We start from the raw sequence: 22,783 nt of genomic DNA on the forward strand, positions 1-22,783 counted from the left end.
TGATTTTAACTAGTTCTTCAGCACAGATATGGAGCTGAGAGACAAGTAGACATGCATAGGTCACAGGGACATTTTTGGCCTGAAGCTTACATTTATTAATTTTGTCACCATAGGTATTTTTTTAAAAGATTTTATTTATTTATTCATGAGAGACACAGAGAGAGTAAGAGGCAAAGAGAGAAGCAGGCTCCATGCAGGCAGCCCGATGTGGGACTCCATCCCGGGACTCCAGGATCCCACCCTGGCCGAAGGCAGGTGCCTCAACCACTGAGCCACCCAGGCGTCTCGTCATTATAAGTATTGACCTGAGGTGAGATCCTTTACCCTTTGCCCAGTTATTTTAGTATGTTGAGGAGAATTCCTGGTTAATCAGAAACAATCATTGGTCTTTTCCTTGATAGGATCTATATATGAAAAATCAAAATCTCAGAGATAGTCAAACACACAGCTCTGTCTGCTTATCCCCTTTCATTATTGGCCTCACATATCCTCAAATATAGAATGTCACATTTATCCACTTCCATTGGGATCATATTGGCATACTCCAAACCACAGCTCCAAAAACAATAATAGAAATACTAATGGGGGACATTGGGCAAGGAGGTGTCAAATACTATGTGCAGGTCACGCATAGTAGTGGGGTTACTGCCCAATTTACTAGCAGGTGCCGTGAGGCAGATAGTTTTATTACTATTCTTCAGGCAAGCAGATTTCCTCATTCTCAAGCAACAAGGGTTACGCCCATTTCTGGCCCACCATTCTTGGAAATAATTGGAAATTCTGTTAAATATTGTCACATGGATGCTTGTCAGCAGGGTTATAGCTACTCTTTTGATGCTTTTCTTCTGACTTAGAAAAAGGCACTCCTTTGCGGAAGACTCAAGCCCACGAGGGCAAAGCTTGGCAAGTGACCAACCCTGTCAGCTGGGTGCTCTGTATAGGGCACAGCCTGCTCAGCCATACATGCTAGAGCTGGCCATCAATTCTTCTTTTCGATGCTATTATGAGTTCTCATATTTTTCTGATTTTTTATTAGACATTTAATTTAGAGTCTGAAACACAAACAGCTAGTCCAGATGTCATCCTAAATCGGAAGTCAACCAGATTCTATTAATAGTGATACTTCACATCAAAGATTTGACTGAGATCATTGATGCATACCTGACATTCCAAGTTGTAGTAAGTGTTTATACTGGCAGCTTTCTGCGTCTTGAGATTTATATTCAGAACTCTCAATAAAATATTAAGCAGTTTTGAAAATAGAACCTAAAATATTTTTAATGAGCCTGTAGTTCTCATTTACATCCCCTTCTAACTCATAGTACTGCTTGCTAACCTAAGGTATATAAATATGAGTAAAGGAAAATTGAAGTGAAATTATGTCATTCTTTTAAAGGACTAATAAATAAATGTTTCAACTTAATTCCTAACCTTAGTAAAACATACTGTATGTCAATTCTAAAAAAATGTATCATCATTATAGAGAAAGGAAAATGTTTGACATTATCTTAGCCTAAACTTCATGTATTTACACCAGTATTCATCCATGTTTCACACACTGGATAAACGTGAAGCCATTTCTCTTTATGAGTACAACATCATGAAATTGAAATAAGAGAAAAGTATATACTTAAGAAATGTGTATGCTTAATTTTTTATTCCTTATTCAAAGCTTTTAACATTCACATTCAAAATGTTTATGCATTTAGTTTTTGATTCTGAGTGTATTATTAAATTCCACTATTTCAATCAGAAATCATCAAAGCACCTCTCTCAATTTGCTTAAAACTTGGGTGAGTTGGACTTAGACTTCATTAAAAAAAAAAAAATTCTGCTCTGCAAAAGACACTGTTAAGAATGAAAAGATTACCCACAAACTGGGAGAAAATATTTGCAAAAGATACATCTGATAAAGGATTGTTAGCCAAAATACTCAAAGAACTCTTAAATCTCAGTAACAAGAAATCAAAGAACCCAAATTTAAGTGGACTAAAGACCTTAACAGATATCTCACCAGAGAATATATAGAGATGGCAAATAATCACATGAAAAGATGCTCCACAGTATATGTCATCAGGGAAGTGAAAATTAAAACAATGAAACATGCCTGTTAGAATGGCCAAAATCTACAACACTGACAACACCAAATGCTGGCAAGAATGTCGAGCCACAGGAACTCTCATTCATTGCTAATGGGCATACAAAATGGTACAGTCACTTAAGAAGATAACAGCTTCTTTCAAACCTAAACATACTATATATATATATATTTACCCAAAGGAGTTGCAAACTTATGACCATGCAAAAACCTGCACATTAATGTTATAGCAGCTTTATTTGTAATTGCTAAAAAACTAGAATCAACCAAGATGTCCTTCAGGAGATGAATGGATAAACTGTGGTCCATCCAGACAATATAGTAATATTCAGTGCTAAAAAGAAATAAGCGACCAAGCCATAAAAAGACCTGGAGGAAACTGAAATGTATAATACTAAGTGAAAAAAGTCACTCTGAAAAGTCTACATACTACATGAGTCCAACTGTATGACTTTCTGGAAAAGGCAAAACTATGGAGACAGTAAAAAGATCAGTGGTTACCAGGCATTGAGAGTGGGAGGGATGATTTGGTAAAGCACAGAAGATTTTGGAGGAGCTGTGAAACTAGTCTAGTAGAGTATGATACTACAATGATGGATACATGTCATTATATATCTGTCCAAACTCATAGAATGTACACACCAAAGATGAACCCTAAAGTAAACTATGGACTTTAGAGACAATGTTATGTTCATGTAGATTTAGTAGTTGTGACAAAGGTACCACTCTGGTGGGAGATGTTGGTAATGGAAGAGGTTTCTGCCTATGTTGGGACAGGGAATATATGGGAAGTCTCTGTACTTCCCACTCAATTTTGCTGTAAACCTAAAACTGCTATAAAAAAATAAATTCTTAAATAAAACAGTACTTTAATGTCATACTTAACTCACTTATTACAAGAAACTCTTCAACTGATTACATTATATATGAGAAGTTTCTATTTATTTAAACAGTTATTGCAATATGTTTTGGCTTTGACTTTTAAAAGTAAGCCCAATATTTAAAAATGTACTATAACTTGGTAGATTTTCAAATCCTTGGATTTTTTTTAAAGATTTTATTTATTTATCTATTCATGAGAGACACAGAGAGAGGCAAAGACACAGGCAGAGGGAGAAGCAGGCTCCATGCAAGGAGCTCGATGTGGGACTCAAACCCGGGAATCCGGAATCACGCCCTGAGCCGAGCCACCCAAGTGTCCCTTGAGTTCTTTCCCTTTCTTTCTTTCTTTCTTTCTTTCTTTCTTTCTTTCTTTCTTTCTTTTCTTTCTTTCTTTTTTAAAGGTTTTATTTTTTTATTTATTCATGAGAGACATACAGAGAGAGAGAGGCAGAGACACAGGCAGAGGAAGAAGCAGGCTCCACGTAGGGAGCCCGACTTGGGACTCGATCCCGAGTCTCCAAGATCATGGTCTGGGCTGAAGGGGGCGCTAAACCGCTGAACCACCTGGGCTGCCCTAAATCCTTGGATTTACAGGCCTAAGGGAAGAAGTACAAACATCCATGGTTCAGAAGTGTAAGGAAAAAGTGTGGCAACCAGAACCTGATCCTCCTGCTCTAACAGAGAAAAAAATACAATTCCAGAAAGAGCAAAATGCTGGGCTGCCCTGAGAAGATAGCAGCTTCTAAATTATATGGGACTATATATGACTCTAGATAGAAAAAAGGGAGCCCAAGAATTCCAAAGCTAGGCTTGAATCTTTCAGGATGAAGAAAGAATCATTGGCTGAAGACATTCAGACATGGCTTGGCCAAGATCACCAGGAAAAGAAAGTCGTCAACTTTAGAAATTTTGTCAAGTCTGTGGATATGAAGCTATGATATAAAGCTGTGGATATAAAGTCTGTGGATATAAAGCTATCTAGAGCAGGCTGTGCCTGATAACAACACACAGCATTCAAGGTCATTTTAATCTGGGCTATCAAACTATTACTTCAATGTCCTTAGTACTCTTGTGCTTGGTGATGAGGTCTTTTTCAAACACCACCATCCCATTGCAGGTATGTGCAAAAGCGGTGAGATTTTTAAAATATTTTTAAGTTAAATAAGTAAAATAGTTCATTCCTAAAGCTTCTGAGAGTGCTACGTGCATTCAGCCAGATGTAATCATCCTCTAGTCAACGTTGAAAGTTCTAGACTTCAGCGCTCTCAAGAAGCTTCCACATGTGCAGTGGATTTGACTGTTCTGTGTTAGTCCAAGGAATCCAAGGGCAGATCTTGATGTGCCAAAGAGCCAGCCTGACATGAGCGACTCTGGACAATACCTTTCACTTGAAGAGCATTCTAAAGTTTGCCATGTGCTTTTGTTTACATTATTGGATTGATCCTCACAATCATTCATCCTGTGAAGTAGGTTATCACTGTCTCCAATTGTCAGATAAAAAGTTAAGGTTCATTAGGTTAAGGAACCTGGCTGAGCCAGTAGGTATCAGAGCTAAACCTGAGAGTTCAAACACTTCTAAAGGTCTTCTAAAGGTATCTAAAATTTCTATCTTGGAGAATACTGAAGCTTGGCTAGGAAATGGAATGATGGGGAAGTCTTTAGTTCATGAGAATTTTCTGTAAAGGTCTACTTGTCTTTAGCAACCATCCAACTTTAGGAAGTACATTTAGTGAAAGGTGTTACAGCTGGGGAAAAACAAATGCGTGTGTGTGTGGGGGGGGGGGGGCGGTGTGTGTTTGGGGCCGGTTGTGTAGTGCGTCTCCGTGTGGGCTTTAATCACCTTAATCACAGTCACGTGAGGATCCGACAAAAAGGCAGGTTCCAGGCTTCACCCCAGTGGCTCTGAACTCTAAGATCTGTAGGGGTGGACTGGTAAGTCTACATGTTTAACAAGGGTCTCAGATAATTCTTCTTCGCGCTAACTCCCAGGGTCCTGTTAGACCCGGCTATTTTCTATTTGGCAAAAATCTAGCCAAGGCCCTCAGGTGACCTTTAACCTTGACATTGATGACTGTCTGGGGCTGTCCTTTGCCCCGAGAGGCGGGGCGGGGCCGGGCCTGGGCGGGGCCGGGCGCGGTGGGCGGGGCCAGGCGGGTGGGCCGGGAGGGGTCCGGCCTGGCCTGGCGGGTGGAGGGCGAAGGGTTAAAAGCTCCGCGCGCAGGCGCTGCCCTCTGAACTGGAACGGAAAGCAACTTCCGGTCGCCTCCCTCGGCCGGCGCCGCGGCTCCGGGGCGTGAGGGACGGGCGCGGGCTCCCTGAACTGTGAGTAGGAAAGTCCGCGGACGAGCTGGTCTGTGTGGGAAGCCGTGGAGCGCGGCGGCGGGGAGGCTGCGCGGGGGAGCGAGGGCGGCGCGGGGCCGCAGGGTGGGCAGCCGAGGAGCTGCGGGGACGACGGGTCCTGAGCGCGGAGGGACGCTGTGCAGGGGCAGCGCCCGGGTGACCCGGGAGGGGCTTTCCGGGCCCGCCGCCCAGAGGGGACGCGGGGCTTGCGACGGCACGGAGAGCCGCCGGCCCCGGCCCCGGCCCCGGCCCCGGGGTCCAGGCTCCCCGCGGGGCAGGGTTGTCTTCCGGGAAGCTGTTCTTTCGAAAACTTTGAAGTGGGTCTTTCTGTCCTTCCCAGGGCGGTTGCCCAATTCTCTGCTTTCCTGTGTGCTGTCGTCGCGGCCGTGTCGGGGAGGAGTGGGGTAACTTCCCCGGGGCTCGCGGAGAGGGCCGGCCTTACCCGGGGCCGCCGGCGGCAGGCAGGGTCTCGGCCGCGGCCGCGACCGAGGAGCCGCGTCGGGCGGGGAGGAAGGTCGCGCGAAGCAACCCGGCCCTCGGGGTGGGCGTGTCCGCGTCACGCCGTGCGTGAGCAGCCGAAGCGCCCGGGCCCGGCCGGCCCAGGTGCCCCTGAAGGTGGACGAGAATGCCGCGATCTTGCTCCTTCCCGACGTGGAATTCACACGTGTCAGACGAGGGTAGCAGAGGAGCGAGCGCCGTATTCGGCTGAAAAAGTACTGCTTCACCGTCTGGGAGGCGAGGAAGACCCCGAAATGACAGCGCCGTGTGTAAAGCCAACAATTTGTAAAGAAAAAGAAACTTTGCTTCTCAGTTCTCCACCCAGTTGCGGCGCTCCAAGACCTTGCACCCCTCGCATGTGCGTGCACGTGTCACTTCGTTTCCCTGGGAAAGCGAGAGTATACATGCCTAATACTCTGTTCTCTGCGTTTGCAGACAAAAAATATATGCATACGTGGTAGAAGTCTTGCCATACATAGCTCTGCTCTGCCTTCGTGTCCGCGTGGGATTGTCTACAGGATGCGCTGTAACGTAATGGCCATCTCTTATTTTGTCCGTGATTCTTCAAAATTATGTACATTTTATTAGCGTACAGATATAGTAATTCTTTGTGAAATATGTGGCCGATATTTTCAAAACTGTCAGTCTTTTTTTTTTTTTTTTTAAGATTTTATTTTTATTTACTCATGAGAGAGACACAGAGAGGCAGAGACACAGGCAGAGGGAGAAGCAGGCTCCATGCAGGGAGTCCGATGTGGGACTCCATCCCGGGACCCCAGGCTCACGCCCTGGGCCGAAGGCTGCGCTAAACCGCTGAGCCACCTGGGCTGCCCCAAGCCTGGGCATTTTAAACCAAGAGACTGACAGTTCTTGGGCAGCCCGGGTGGCTCAGCGGTTTAGCGCCGTCTTCAGCCCAGGGCGTGATCCTGGAGACCTGGGATCGAGTCCCACATCGGACTCCCTGCATGGAGCCTGCTTCTCTCTCTCTGTCTCTTTCTGTCTCATGAGTAAATAAGTAAAATCTTTAAAAAAAATAAATAAAATGCCCAGGCTTTTTTTTATCACTTATGAAGGCAGTTCCCACTCAAAAATTACTAAAATATTTTCCTATATTGTCTATTAATTTTTTCATAGTTTTGTTATGCTTTATGCATTAAAATATCTGAAAATTATTTTTGTACATTATATAGGTAGGGATTTAGCCGTTTTTCCTGAAATCATTTGTTGAAATCAATCCTTCCTGACGAGAATACTACTTAGTATGATAAATTTCCATGTACACACGGGTCTTTTTTATTATTATTCTGCTGCTTTGTACAATTCGTCTCTTCACATACAAATACCAATCTCCTGATTATGGCACTTTTTAGTAATTTGTAAAGCAAATCCTTCATTTATCCTTTTCAAAATTTTCTTGAATGTTATTGCATTCTTTTTGAGGTAAAATTTGAACTGTTCATGTTTCATTAAAATAATCCTTTTTTGAGGTTTTAGCTATTAACTAATATTTTGTGGCTAGTATGTAGATGAGTGATTGATTCTATATCTGACCAACTTTTCCTTGAATTTTCTAGGAAAAGTTATCTAAATGTAATCTTTTCTCTATTTATACTTTTCTTTGGATTAATGAATTGCTGGCTTGTCCAGCACAGTGATATGTAACAACAATGATTCTGGCTATCCATGTATTCTTAGTTTGTTTTTTGTATGTCATCATTAAATATGGGGTTTACTATTAATTTCCAGTAAATTCTATTTATCAAGGAAGTGTCTTTAATATTTCTAGCTTACTAAGATTTTTACAGAGAACAGACTTTATTTTTTTAGAGAGAAGCAAGGTGGGAGGGGGCAAAGGGGGAGAAAGAGAGAGAGAGAGAAACTCTTAAGAAGGTTCCATGCTCAGCTTAGAGCCTGAAGTGGGGCTTGATTTCATGACTCTGGGATCATGACCTGAGCCGAAATCAAGAGTCAGATGGTTAACCATGTGCCCCACAGAGAATGGATTTTAGACTGCAGTTGTGTGTATGTGTCTGTTTACATTGGCTGGCATATCGAGAACAGTTTTGAATAATAGAGATTTGAGTGTTCATTTGGTCTATATATTTCTTAAGATGGTGTCTTTTCATTACTACTTAACCAAACATTTTTATTAGGAATGGAAGTTGAATTTTGTCATATGGCTTTTGGCATCTGTCATGACCTATTGTGTGTGTGCTTTTCTTTGACCTGTTAGGTTGATGGGTTATTTTAGTTGAATTCCAGTTTGTGAACCAACCTTACATTTGGTCATGGTGTAATATTTAAGCATGTAGGTTTCTTTTTGGTAACATTTTTACTTAAAATCAGTAATTGGATATCATCTGTAGTCATCTTTTTCTATGTTATCTTTGCCAGAGTTTGATGTTAGAGGTATGATGATTGCCTAAAAGGAACTGAGAATTCTTTTATTCTCTGCACTGAAGTAAACAGCATAAGCGCTCCCTATTCTTTAAAGGTTTGAAAGAATTCACTCATGAAACCCTGTTCGCCTGAAAATAGCAACAATATTCAACAAAAAGCCTCAGAACTTATAAAAAGCAAGCAAACAAAAACTCCTCTGAGTAAATCCAAATAAATGAAAGAGTTTAAATTTATATTGAAAACAAAGAAGAACTTCTATGTTGATCCTGGTCATTTCTTTCTTCCTTTCTCCTCCTCCCACTATTTTTCCGTGGTCAGAGAAGATACTATAGGTAGGCTGAAGCCGATAGTAAACTGTATTGCTGTTCTTTCTTTTCCTCTACTCCAGTTATACTGTAAAGTAAAGGGTGTTGCATCAGCGTGGACAAGTTCTCTGCCATGAAGGAAACCAGGAATGACACTCAACTGAGAAAGCATTAATTTCACTTTGTTGTCATTAACTTCCCAATTTTGTTGGGAAAGTTTTTTTTTTAGAGGTAATAACCAAGCTAACGTTCAACTGTAGCCAAATCCCATTTGGAGGGTTTCAGAATGAGTAGGTGAAAAAAATACATAAGCTTAGCATGCCTGTACTTATTTAATATGAAGTGAAAATTATTAGCACAGTAGATATGTGTGTGACATGTGCACACACATAGAACAGGGCTAGCTTTTAATAAATACAAGCCACTTAACCAAAGACCACCTTTTTACTAACCTATAGTTTGCTGATAGTTAATATTGGATAATGTGTACTTTTTGGTAGAGTTATTACCTTTTATAAATGATTATTTCAGACACTTTTGATCACTTTCAAGAATATGACCATAAGCAGGTAATATAACTTAGCAGTATACACCTGTGAACTTTTGAGGACTTCAAAAACACTCGTCTTATTTAGAGAGATGCAGGCATTCACATAATGCCTGCATATTTGAGTATTTTAATCAATCTAAAAAAAATAATTATTGACATACAGTAGGAGTGTGCTCTATAACAACAAAAGACGTTGCATGTTTTTAAAAGCCATGCTCACTATCCAAAAGTAAATGGTAAATAAAAATAGCTTTTGATGTAAAACTTCACTATTCTAACTATTCTAACATGATGTGTTAACTGATAAGCTGTTACTACTGTTTGGTTTTTTTATTTCCTTACACTTTTTAAGCATGTGTATTACTGTTTAATTTCACCTACTTTGTGTTTCATTAGGTCAGGCCAAGTTTTGGTGTCTAATTCCTGTAGGATTTATGTTGTGGCTGCCATTCGCCTTCCCCCCATCTCCTTGCTACTGTGGTTTTCAGTCATGGGCAAAGTTAATAAGTTAGAATAGGTAACAAAAATCTCTTTATAGTCTGAGACCAAGATTCTAAGTCATCTTCAAAAAAAGGATAGCAGAGAATATTAAATGAACTGCCTTGTGGCTGGCTGGCTAATTAGTTTAGAGTCTTTTGAACTAGATGCAATATTTGACACTCTTTTTAGAATAGTTGAGGAAGAACAGAAAAGGCAGTGGTACCAGGTCCTTCGTAACTGAAAACAAGCCTTTGGACATATGTAGTACATATATTATAGTTTTTCAATCCCTAGTCTATAAAAACATCTAAAATTATGGTAACACATAAAGTGCGAAATACCATCATAACCATTTTGAAGTGTACGGTTTTGTGGTGTTGAATGTATTTACATTGTTGTGCAACCAATTCCTAAGGGATTCTTTTTTTTCTTTTCTTTTCTTTTCTTTTCTTTTTTCTTTTCTTTTCTTTTCTTTTCTTTCTTTTCTTTTCTTTTCTTTTCTTCTCTCTCTCTCTCTCTCTTTCTTTCTCTCTTTCTTTTCTTTGTTTCTAGGATAAGAGTCTGGGAAGTAAATAACGATAACCATTTATCTCATAGGGGAAATGTTCTATATGGTAACTTGGATTTTCTTCCTTTTACCCAGAGATATACTCCCTATGATAGTAATTATCAATACTAAATTATTTTTTTTAATTTTTTTTTTTAATTTTTTATTTATTTATGATAGTCACAGAGAGAGAGAGAGAGAGGCAGAGACACAGGCGGAGGGAGAAGCAGGCTCCATGCACCGGGAGCCTGACGTGGGACTCGATCCCGGGTCTCCAGGATCGCGCCCTGGGCCAAAGGCAGGCGCCAAACCGCTGCACCACCCAGGGATCCCCTCAATACTAAATTATGAGAGTAAACTGAGCACCAGTGATCTGCATTAGCTTTCCCTTACTACCAGTACTTTTGCTTTGAAAAAAAAAAAAAAGCATCTATTAAAAATAGGTTGTGAAAAAACAGGGTCTTTCAAGTCATTTCAGTAAGGAAGTATTGGGAATTGAGCGAAGAAAAATAACATGAGTTCCCTTTTTTTTTAAGATTGATATTTATTTATTTATTTATTTATTTATTTATTTATTTATGAATGATAGAGAGAGAGAGACAGGCAGAGACACAGGCCGAGGGAGAAGCCGACTCTGTGCCGGGAGCCCAATGCAGGACTCGATCCCGGGACCTCAGGATCGCACCCTGGGCCAAAGGCAGGCACCAAACCACTGAGCCACCCAGGGATCCCCCATGAGTTCCATTTTGATGGTTACTTAAGTTTTAAAAATCTTTGAAATATTTTCAGAGTGAGGTTTAGAGAATTGTTCTTGGGAGCAGCAGAATAAACACAACCAGGTAATTTTGCTAGAGTGACTTGCCAGGACAGAAATCAGGGACTTTAGGTCTCTTCAAGAATATGTTATTATTTCAAGTTGCTTGAGTAAAATCAGCTGTTCTTATGGCATATTTAAATGCTTATAGTATTCATAGCCATTTGTTATGTGGCATTTACTATAATTTCATGTATTCTCTTTAAACTAGAAATGCCTTTGCTTTGATATTGATGGTTCGTGCTTGGCTTTTTAAAATCCTTATGTGGGGCACCTAGTGGCTCAGTTGGCTAAGCATCTGCCTTTGGCTCAAGTCATGATCCCAGAGTCCTGGGATCGGGCTCCCTGCTCAGTGGGGAGCCTGCTTCTCCCTCTGCCCCTCACTGCTCCGTGCTCTGTCTCTCAAATAAATAAATAAATCTTAAAAAATATAAAGATCCTTATCTCCTTTTTCATAAATGTTAAAATATCACACATCCTAGGAGATTTAATATTTGTTCCTCCTTCCCATAGTCTTCTTACACCTCCTCATACTGAATATAAGTGTTTTCTTGTAGTTCCCCCATCCAAGAATATTCTGTAGAGCACTACTTTATATGATTTATGAAAACAGATTTTTAATGTTAAAGTACCATTTTAAACTGCATAAATCCAATCGCACCCCCATCTCCAGTTGTTTTTCTGTTTTGTTTTTTTTAAGATTTTTTTTTATTATTCATGAGAGACGAAGAGGGAGAAGCAGGCTCCTTCTGGGGAGCCAGACGTGGGATGCCCCAAGCCCGAAGGCAGAGGCTCAACCGTTGAGCCACCCAGGCGTCCCCCCATCTCCTGATTTTAACATGACCCTTACTCAGGAGAGGATACTTGGTTAGGAAGATGAGCAAGCTAACTCAGCAGTGCCATATTTCTGTTTACCTTGGAGTAGAACATCATGTGCTTTGCCCAGTTTCTCTTTTGGTGCTATACTGTTTGGTTGTGTACTTCAACTCATAGAATTTGATAAACAGTCTGAGAGAAAGAAGTACTGGACAAAAAAAAAAAAAAAAAAAAGGAAGTAAGGCAAAGCTGAGACCACATGGGTGTGGTCTTTGTGAAATCTTTTAACTCTTAGGAGATAGCACAAAAAGTTTCACCAAGTTCTGACATCCAGCAAAATGGAGAATCTGGTCTGGGGAGCTTTTGGGTTGATCATCGGAAGGTTGTCTTGCCTTGTTTATCCTGATACATTTAGCCAACCACCAGCTTTTGGAAAAAAATTAAAAATCTAAATTCTGACACTGCTGGATCAGTGGTATTTAAGTTTCTATGATGTCAGCTTCCTGACTGCAACACAGTAACAGTTGTAGGGCAGCATCCTGTGGGTATATGGGAAAGTGAGACCAGAAATGCAAACTGTCATTTTGGGGACTGGTTGCTTGCATTGTGGAACTCTCTTCTTAAAAGTGGGGAATGATTAGAACTAAATTATAGGAGTGATAGTTCTTTTCCATTTCCTTTCTTCAAGTAGGAAAAACACACATACTTTTGAGTTCTTTAAAAATTTACCCTGAGACAGAGGATGTCCATTTATTTAGGTGTATTTACTATGTTATTGGCTTGTTCTTTTTGCTTCTGATGATTTTTGTGGGTGAAGAGTTGAACGCCGAACTAAAATACAATAAAGGGAGTATCTTCCACTAACTTATTTGCCGCTACTTTTGCTAAGGCAGCAACTTTTCTGCAATAGAATGTGAATGCCTATTAGTATTCATAGCCCAAGGGGTTGGGAAAACTGGTGACTTTCTTTTCTAGGAAGGAGTGGAAGAGGTAGTTCCAGGTGATCCCCCCCCCCCCCCCCATCCTGAGACTTCTTTAGATTTGAAGTGGCCTCTTACCACAAGTGTAAGCAGGCAGAACTCTTAGCTGGACACGGAATAGTCTCAGCAGTGGGGGAAACCCAACAGAGGGGCCTTTCCCACCTCTCAAGTCACCTATCCTGTCTCTACTACCCCACAAAAAATAGACCTTACGAAAGCATTATAAATCATTGTGGGTGGAAGTGGCAGGAATCTGATATCTTTAAGTCTGTGATTCTCTTCAAACTTGAAATCCCAAAGTATATAACTAATCAAAGTTGGTTTATTCTGTTTGAGCTGGTCAGTTGCTAGTGGAACACCCCCAGGCTCCATAGAGCTCTGGAAGCACCACTTACTTACTTTAATGATCATTTTATTTATTTAGGATTGGTTGACTATCACTTGACAGAATAATAATCACCAGACAGCAGGCTTAAGATATTTTGTCTATGAAATCAGAAAAAAAATCATTTAAGAAGGTGGGTGGGAGGAATTAGAGTACCACTTCAGAAGATTCAACATCCAGGGCAGCCCCAGTGGCTCAGTGGTTTAGCACCGCTTTCGGCCTGGGGTGTGATCCTGGGGACCTGGGATCCGTCCCATGTCGGGCTCCCTGCGTGGAGCCTGCTTCTCCCTCTGCCTCTCTCTCTGTGCCTCTCATGAATAAATAAATAAAATCTTTAAAAGAAAAAAAAATAAAGAAGAAGAAGATTCAACATCCAGATAGAGGAGTCTCACAAAGAATACGGAAGTAATGAAACTGCCCAAAAAAGTAATTGAAGAATATTTCCAAGAAGTGAATAATGAACTTCCAGGTGAGTTCAAGGTCAGGAATCAAAACGGCCCTGGACTTCAACAAAAACAAATGGAAGCTAGAAGAGAACATAGCAAAGCTGTGAGCTGAATCCTTACTTTGCATAGTGGAAAGACCAGTAAAACTGAAAAATCAATAATGGCAATATTAGCATGTTATTGAGAAATACCGAGGTAAATACCAGAAAGAACCAAAAGAGCTGAAAATTTTTGCCAAGGTGACGCAGGAAATGAGGGGAAAGAGGAGAGCAAGGGATTTACAGTTTTTCCTAAGCCTTGTGAAACTCCTTGACCCCTTAAGATATAGATATGTATGGCTTTGGTTAAAAATAAAATAAGGGATCCCTGGGTGGCGCAGCGGTTTGGCGCCTGCCTTTGGCCCAGGGCGCGATCCTGGAGGCCCAGGATCGAATCCCACGTCAGGCTCCCGGTGCATTGGAGCCTGCTTCTCCCTCTGCCTGTGTCTCTGGCTCTGTCTCTGCCTGTGTCTCTGGCTCTGTCTCTCCTTCTATCTCTCAAGAATAAATAAATAAAATCTTTAAAAAAAAAAAAAAAGAAAAGGGAGAACCTTTCCCCTGCTACCTAGGGGAACAAGGGGGTCTTGGAAGTGACTTAAACTCAACCAATATGACCTAAACTTGGATGTTTGAGAAAATGACATAAAGATTAAAAATAATGTGTGTGTGTGTGTGTGTGTGTTTATTTAAAAAAAAAAATAAATAAATAAAATAAAATAAAATAAAAACTAAGAGTGAAAAGAGGCAGAGATTGGACTTTTATATCAGAAAGACCTGGATTTATCAAGGTCTTCCATTGTCTAATTCTTTCACTTTAGTCCACTTATATAATCTTTTGAAGCTTGTTTTCTTTATGTAGAAAGGAAAGGTAATCTATGCTCCTGCAGAAGAAAAATTAAAATGTGGTAATTTATATAAAGCACCTGACAAGTAATATTACCTCAGTAGGTATCGGTCCCTCCCCCATCCCTGATGTTTCCCATGAGGAAATACCTCCCTGGATTGAGTTCTGTGCCCTTTCTCAACTATCTATCAACATTTCTTTGCTTTGGCACTTATTTGCATAGTGCTACACAGAGAACAGTGCTTTCCCAGATGTGACTTGACCCCCTGTGGCAGTGACTAAATTTGTCTCACATCTGCTCTTCCCTCTTTTACCCTTTACCCTCCCCCCCAAAATTATCCAAGAAGTCTTAGAGTTTACCAGTCTGTTTTTTAAAACCACCCTGGGTGATTGTATAGTATCATGTTGTACTGTATATTCTACATATTAAACATCCTAAACTCGGACAGATGAGGAAATTGGGGTCCACAGAAAGGTTAAATGACTTGTTCACTCTCCCCTATCAACAAGGATGTATTCTGTACTCCCAAATCTGATTTTATCTTTGGTTGACTAAGCCTTTTTATTTTGATTTGTGATGTTCATATTGTCTTAATAAGTTAATATATTTTACACAAGATGTGGTCTTGGTTAAAAATTAAGTTTGGGATCTTTATTTTACAGCATCTTTTTCTTTATTCCAGATACAAAAAGAAGTAAAAGAGAAAAAAAAGTAAAAAATTTTAATAAGCTCTTGCTTCCCCACAGGAGGATAGCACAGCAAATGTTAAGTTTTACTAGGTCTGAATATTCACATTTGAGAAAAACTGGCTTTGAAAAGAGTGGAAACTGGGCAATTTGGGCATAGATGGAGGTTTGAGAGGTTGGTTTGTCAGCATACCCAGGGATTTGGGGGTCCTGTCTTCAGGGGTATTCAACAGCTAGAATAAGTGTGTTGTAGGGTATTATACACTGGCTTTATACTTTTATCATACTAAACATTTAAAGTCACACCCTAAACATCTTGGGAATGACTGGAAATAGAGATCTGGAAATCTCTGAAACCTTATTTATTTATTCATTGGAGTTCTCACAATTACTTCTAATAAAACAAGTTGTGACTTGCAAACATTTGCCCAACAGCTTCGAAGTGTCCTCAGGGAAATTAAAAGCAGGGGTATGAAGAGCTGGGGAGTCCTGTGTCAGTGGTTAAAAGCACAGAGTGCAGCTTTATAATTATGTAAGCCTTTGCCTGTTCCCATTTATCATTGGTAATATTCTTGAGACTAAATGACCATTCAGCAATTTAAACTATGATTTAAGAGAAAATTGGCCATTTGGTGAAAAGGTCCCCTCTCTGTTTCCTGAAGTTTTATATCTTCATAGAAGAACTCTTTCCCTTCATAGTAGGTTTTTTTGTTCTGATACAGTATATGACTCAAGAATTGCTGGAGGGGTCCCTAATCTGTTAATTCACGAGATTTTATTTATTTTTTTGAAGATTATTTATTTGAGAGAGACCCAGAACACAAGAGACCCCATGCATGCACGTGCACACACAAGCAGGGTGGAGGGGCAGAGGGAAAGGGAGAAGCAGGCTCCCTACTGAGCAGGGAGCCTGATGCGGGGCTCAATTCTAGGACCCCAGATTCATGACCTGAACCAAAGACAGACGTTTAGCTAGCTGAGCCACCCAGGTGCCCCAACTCATGAAATTTTAACTACTTCAAAAACAACTTTGCCTTTTATGAATGTTGTACAGACTGTGACATCTGGTACATTATTGTGTTCTGATTGGGAGGGACTTTTTTAAGATTACTGAAAATATTTTTTTTCAGGCTCTTCTGTTTAAGACCGGAAGACAGGTATAAACTATCCTACTCTTGTGAAAGATCATTAGTAATGCTACTTTCTTGTCATAAATTTGGCAGAGTAGAAGGAAGGAGATTTCAAAAAGATCACACATTCAGACACTCTACCAGAGAGTTATTTTTCCTGTTATTTAACAGCATATAAGGATTAACAGAACAGAGCATTAGATAACATTCCTGCCTTTTGCCTAATAATCTCTTTGGCTAAGGTAACAGACTTCTGCTAAAATGCTAAAATGTTTTATGCATTCCCTAGTTTATTATTTACCTTCTGACATTGTCCATATAATGAGTGGCCCTATCCTCTTTTTTGCCTTATATTTGGGAGGAAAAGAGGGTACATCTTGTGACAGAAGTGATGCAATAATGAGTATTGCTTCTTTCTCCACTATTTTCTTTGCAAAAATGTGTGGTTTGTTTGTTTGTTTTTAGTAAAAAAAAGATTTGGGCTTGGTTGACCGTCCGGGGACTTACCAGTATCAGAGGATATTCAAAACAGGACTTTAAGAATATAACCAGGAGAGAGGCCATACTTAATAATCATTTGATCCTGTAGATTTCATTATCGATCAATTAGTACATTTTTCCTGCCTGTTGTTAATTATGTGTCTCCTGTAGTTCTATCCAGAATTGTACTCAATATCATTCTTCCCCATTTTTCTTCCTGTTTTTCTATCTGGCTACCCTCACTGTCTGCCGAGTATTTTGAAAAATATGGCTGGTGAACCATCTTCAACAAAGTCATCTGGATTATTTTGCTTATTAAAATACAGATTCCACAGACGCCTGGGTGGCTCAGCAGTTGAGCGTCTGCCTTTGGCTCAGGGAGTGATCCTGGGATCCAGTATCCAATCCCGTATCGGGCATCTTGCACAGAGCCTGTTCTCCCTCTGCCTGTGTCTCTGCCTCTCTCTGTGTCTCTCATGAATAAATAAATAAAATCTTTAAAAAATAAAATAAAAATTAAAAAAAAAACAAAATAAAGTACAGGTTCCAGGAGCCCATCCCAGGCCAGCTGATTCAGAATTACTGGTACCTAAATGCTGCCTTCCTGTCTAGATCCACTCGGCCAACAAATCCTGTTGATTCTGACTTTGAAATATCTCTTGAATCTATTCATCTTTCACTTTCTCTGCCCTTGTTCAAGCTCATCTTTTACCCAGAATACAATAGTTTACTTTTTTTTTTTTTAAGATTTTATTTATTTATTCATGAGAGACACAGAGAGAGGCAGAGATATAGGCGAAGGTTAGAAGCAGGACCCCGAGATCATGACCTGAGCCAAAGGCAGACGCCCAACCACTGAGCCACCCAGGAGTCCCAGCAATAGTTTCCAGTAGATACCCTCATTTTGTCTCCCTCATTAGTTTGTATTCCAAAATGGGTATCCAGTTTGCCTTTCTAAAATAGGTTTATCTCCTGCTTGAAAAGCCTTCAATACTACTTTTTTTTCTAAAAGATTTATTTATTTATTTGTTTTAGAGACAAAAAGTATGTGTGCATGAGAGAAGAGAGGGGCAAATGGAGAGGAAGAATCCTGAAGCAGACTCTCTGCTGAGTACAGAGCCCTATGTAGGGCTCAGTCCCAGAACCCTGAGATCATGACCTGAGCCAAAGTCAAGAGTCAGATGTTTAACCAGCTGAGCCACCCAGGCACCCCAGAAATCCTCCATTACTTCTTAATGTCTAGTTAAAGTCTAAATTTTTTAGAGTAGCATTCAGAGTCTGCTGCATATAGTTTATGCACTTGGTACACTCTGTAAGTCTGGGGGGGGGGGGTTCGATTTCAATTACGGTCTGCATGAATGGTACCCTTCTAGGCTTTTCGTAGTGTAGCACAATCATACATGGTGGCCCTGACTGTTCTGTCTTAACACCCTCATCTATCTATCCTCTCTGTACACACCTTAGACTTCCATAAATAAAGAATACTTCCAGTCCCTAAATGCACAATACTAGGTGACTTCTCAAGGAGCCTCTGCTCTTTCAGAGGGAATAAATATTCTTTTCTCCCTCTCATTCTCTATTGAAATCCTCATATTTTTATATGCCTAGTTTAAGTGTCAGACCTTCTGTGAAACCTTTCACAATCCCTCTCATCTAATTGTTCTTCCTTTTGAAATGTTACCCTGTTTATACCTTTTACTTAACAGTTCTTTTTTCTTTTGAGGTAAAACTTATATGCAGTAAATCTTCAGTTTGGGCAAATTCCTATAAATGCTTCCCCCTGTGCTTCCCAGACCCTTATCAAAATATGATTATACTTTTATACATTTATAATTGGCCTGCTAGTATAATTAATCATTTTCATGCTTGTCTGCCTTACTAAATTATAGGCTCTAATTAGAGAAAAGGCAAAGACTATGACTTTGTCTCTTTCCCATGGAAAAAAGGAGCACATACCATGCATTCAGCACTGAAACAGTGTTGACTTTTGTACAAGTTAGTAAACAACTCAGCCTGTCTCTTAAGAGAGTGGCTTAAATAAGACAGAAATTTATTTCTTTCACATATTACAATTTAAAGTATAAATATCTAGGGCTGACCTGGCACCCCCCAGTGTCAAGGAGCTAGACGCCTTCATTCTTGTTCCTGCATCCCTGAAGTGTTGTCCTCACCATAGTGTTCTAGGTGACTCACCACAACATCACATCCACCTGGGGAAGGGAAAAAAATAAAGAGCTCCTCTTCAAAGTTTCACTTACTTGCTAGAGAGAGAGAGAAAGAGAAAAAGAAAGCGCGCGAGAAAGAGAAAGAAAAGAAGGAACAGAACATAGTCATGTGACCATACCAGTTAAAAGTCAGGAATACTAGAGAAGAGAATAGATATTGAGGAACAGATAGCATATAAACTTCATACATGGTTTCATTTAATCTTCATAACACTGCAAACTATATATCATGAGAAAACTAATATTCAGAGAAGCTAAGCAAATGGCTAGAAAATTGCAGATCTGATATCTAAATCCAAAGCCTTTTTTCTATCTAGTGAAGTGTTAGGAGGACATGCAGAAATATTATTAAATTGTCATCCTCACAGTGTTATTTCACGTATTTTTATGTCACATATTTTCATACCCTCTCTTTAATTCCAGGACCCTTTACTCTGTGCTTTGCACCATCTTGAAATTAAGTGCCATATCAGCTGGTTTGTAACCAAGGCCTAGTACAATATAAAACAAAATGACTACTTGTTTTAAATCTATGGTATCCTATGAGGAAAAGTATATCACCATATTTCCCAAGCAATAGTATCTATACTCTCTATTTCTTTACAAATGCTATATAATCATAAAGTTGAAGGAGATTATATCATTTAGCCAGTTCATTTTAAAATAAAGGAAAATTGAGGTCCATCCATCTTTTTTAAAAGGATAAATTCAGACTTCTCCTTTATTTCATTCCCATTGCTACTTCTTTTCAAGCATTATGGGAAGAGCACTAGCCTAATCAATCATTTCTGTTAGTAACCATCATTGTTATACTGGAGAATTGTCTCAGATTTGCAGATTGTATGATCCGAGAAATCAAGGGACACCTAGGTGGTTCAATTGGTTAAGTGTCGGACTCTTGATTACCGTTCAGGTCATGATCTCAGGATCCTGAGATCAGGCCCCATGTGGGGCTTCTCACTCTTCAGGGAGTCTGCTTGAGATTCTCTCTCTCTGCCTCCCCTTTCCCCCTGCATGTGCATGCTCTCTCTCTCAAATCTTAAAAAGAAGAAAAATCAAGCTGAACAATGCATAAAGAAATGCTTATTAAACTCACTTTTTAAAAAATGAATAATGGATATTATCTAACATGAAAAACATCTTTATAGTCCTTGAGAACCCATTCTAGAAAGGATGACTGCTATTTGATAATCAAATAAAAGGAATGGGTGAAGTCACTCCTATCCATAATTCGAAGCCCAGTGCAACTGTTACGTACCTTTCAAAGCCTTTCCTAAGCCGCAAAAAAAGATGGGACCACTTTCCTCTCCTGTTTCTAGAGCCTTTGGATACCTCAGGGTTACATGTATATATACACTTTAAGTTACAGCTAACAGAGCCTTTGTGAGGATAGGTTTCTTGTCTGTCTTGTTCTCACTATGTCACTGGTGCTCAGTACAGGCTTTGTTCCTACTTGGCAGTGTTTGGCCCAGCAGTTGGCAAACCTTTGTTGGAGCTGGGAAACTTTACCAAGGGAAGATAAAATTATCTCCTTTGTGTAGGCTGCCTCTCCTACCCTAGAACAGTTTCATTAGTGAACGAAGGGATTAATGAAAGAGGAAGCAGCCTGCTGCCCAGGGAGTTTCTTGGTGCTTCCTACTGGGTGGGCATGCACTGGACCTGGGAGGCAGAACAGGAACTTGCTGTCCTTCATTTTCCTTCTCAAAGGAACCACCCAGGGGGAAAAAAGGAACTACCGCCACAGGGACAGATGTGGGTGGGTAGGGACTATCCTGATTTCAGGGGAATTGCCCTGGGTGGGTGGGGTGCTTTGCATTCTGCTTACCTAGGTACCTTCTGGGGCATCAGTGGCTTAATCTTTTCCTCATGAAGTGGAAGGAAATCAGCAAATCAGACCCAGAAATAAAGAAATTACCATGGAAAGCTTTCCTAAAAATACACTTAAATTGTGAAACCATAACTAGAAGAGTGCTTCCAAGGCAAAGGTTGCTTTAGTTTGGATCTCCTGGGTTTGGGCAATGAGATTTGGGTTTGAGCATGTTTACTATAAATAAAACCATTTCCCTGGAGCCTGGCAGGTTTTACAGCAGGCATACTAAAATGTAATTGAAATGTGACTGCATCTTAAATTGTGAAATTAATTTTACACTTAACAAATGCTTTAAAAAAAAAGGAGAGGAACAAGTGGCTTTAAAGTTCAGGGTGTTAATATTTGAAATCTGTCCAGTTTAATTAGTTGAATCCCAGCGACTGTTTCCTTTTTCTCTGGTCAGTGTCACTGATCTAACACCCAATTCTCTTTTTGGTTGTGAGATAGAAATTAAATGTATCATTTATTTAGTTGTATTGACCTCAGTCGTATCTCTCCAGCGTACATTCTTATTTCAGGAAATAGGATGCATCCATGTGGAATTTACTCAGTAACTCTTCTTAGTGACATTTGTGTGATCTAATTCAAGGACCCGAAGTGAAGCCTCCGCATGATTTACTTGCATATGATGCAGCTATTTTTAGTACTACATTTACATTTTAAAAAACAAGAATGCACCTTCTTGATGGAACAGGCATCCATTTTTAGATTCACTGACTCAAGAACTGTAGAACAAAGAAGTTTCTTCGAAATCAAGTCCAAACATCTTTTTTGTATTGGAGAGAAAGAAATGGGTTCAGAAAGATTTACCAACCCTGAACCAAGGTCAGGATCATTCAGTGATAGAACAAAATAAAAAACTGGATGAGTTTCCAATTCAAGGTTCTTGTTTGTCTCAGATTTTAAAATATAGGTGTGTTTTACATTAACAGTTTGTCATGATATACAGCTTTTTAAGACATGATAGGTAACTGAGCCACATAGTTACTTAAACCTCTAATTTCTGCATTAACATTTTACACTATATTATAGTCCCAACAGCTGCTTTCCCCATTTATATACTTCTTTTTAATCTTAACTTTTATTTTTATGTGCTGCCTTAAATCCTTTGAATGATGTAGTGTCCAAATGAATCACTGGACAGTGATACTTTGAGTTAATGCTAGTTACTTATTTTTCTGTAGCGTCTATGGCACATCAGAGATCCGGCAATGTTAGGTATCCTAACAGTATTTCATCTTTTTTTTTTTTTTTTTTTTTTTTTTTTTTATCTATCAGAGGTAGCAGTAGAAACAAACTTCTAAGTGGAATGCCTAAAAAAAATTACCATTCTTTGATTTCTTCAGAAAGCTGTAACACTCTAACCCCATAATAAAAACCTTGAAATTGTTTTTAGAAGCCTGAAAAGGACTTAGGAATGTATTTAGTACTTAAAATGAAAGACTGGCTGATAGGATTAAAATATTACGTAGATATTTAAAGAACATTGTAATTTATGGTCAACTGATTTCGATAAGAGTGCTAAGGCTATTCGGTGGAAAAAGAATAGCCTTTACTGCTAGGGCAGCAGGATAGCTGCATGCCACAGAAAGAGTTTGGACCCCTCCCTTATACTGTATGTAGATTAACTGAGTGTGGATCAAAGATCCAAATGTAAAAGCTAAAAGCATAAAATTCTTTAAAGGAAACCTAGATGAACGTCTGCATGACCTTGTATTAGGCAGCAAGTTTTTAGATAGGACATTGAAAAAAGCAACAAAAGAAAAAAATAGATAAATCAGACATCAAAATTAAAAACTTTGTCAAAAGACACTATCAAGGAAACACAAAGACAATCTATAGAATGAGAGAAAAGTTTGCAAATTACATATATCTGATAAAGCTCTAGTTTCCAGAATATATAAAGAACTCTTACAACTCAACAATATGAAGACAACCCAGTTGAAAAGTGGACAAAGGATTTGACTA

At 39.6% G+C, this 22,783-nt stretch overlaps 1 protein-coding gene across 6 annotated transcripts in view; it reads left to right on the forward strand.

Annotated features, from left to right (window-relative positions):
- Positions 1-22,783, forward strand: part of TANK (TRAF family member associated NFKB activator) — a 94,029-nt gene that overhangs the window by 12,631 nt on the left and 58,615 nt on the right. For 2 of the 6 annotated variants that reach the window (XM_041773910.1, XM_041773911.1), the window contains exon 1: positions 6,254-6,349. The exons of 2 other annotated variants lie outside the window; for them this stretch is intronic. The gene's annotated coding sequence lies outside the window, so the exon portion shown is untranslated. Of the gene's footprint in view, positions 1-5,156; positions 5,303-6,253; positions 6,350-22,783 lie in introns of those variants that run through there. 2 more of the 6 variants (XM_041773915.1, XM_041773912.1) reach the window with 2 other exon arrangements.

The sequence above is a fragment of the Vulpes lagopus genome, chromosome 11 (assembly GCF_018345385.1).
Source record: "Vulpes lagopus strain Blue_001 chromosome 11, ASM1834538v1, whole genome shotgun sequence".
In the NCBI taxonomy this organism is placed as follows: domain Eukaryota; kingdom Metazoa; phylum Chordata; class Mammalia; order Carnivora; family Canidae; genus Vulpes; species Vulpes lagopus.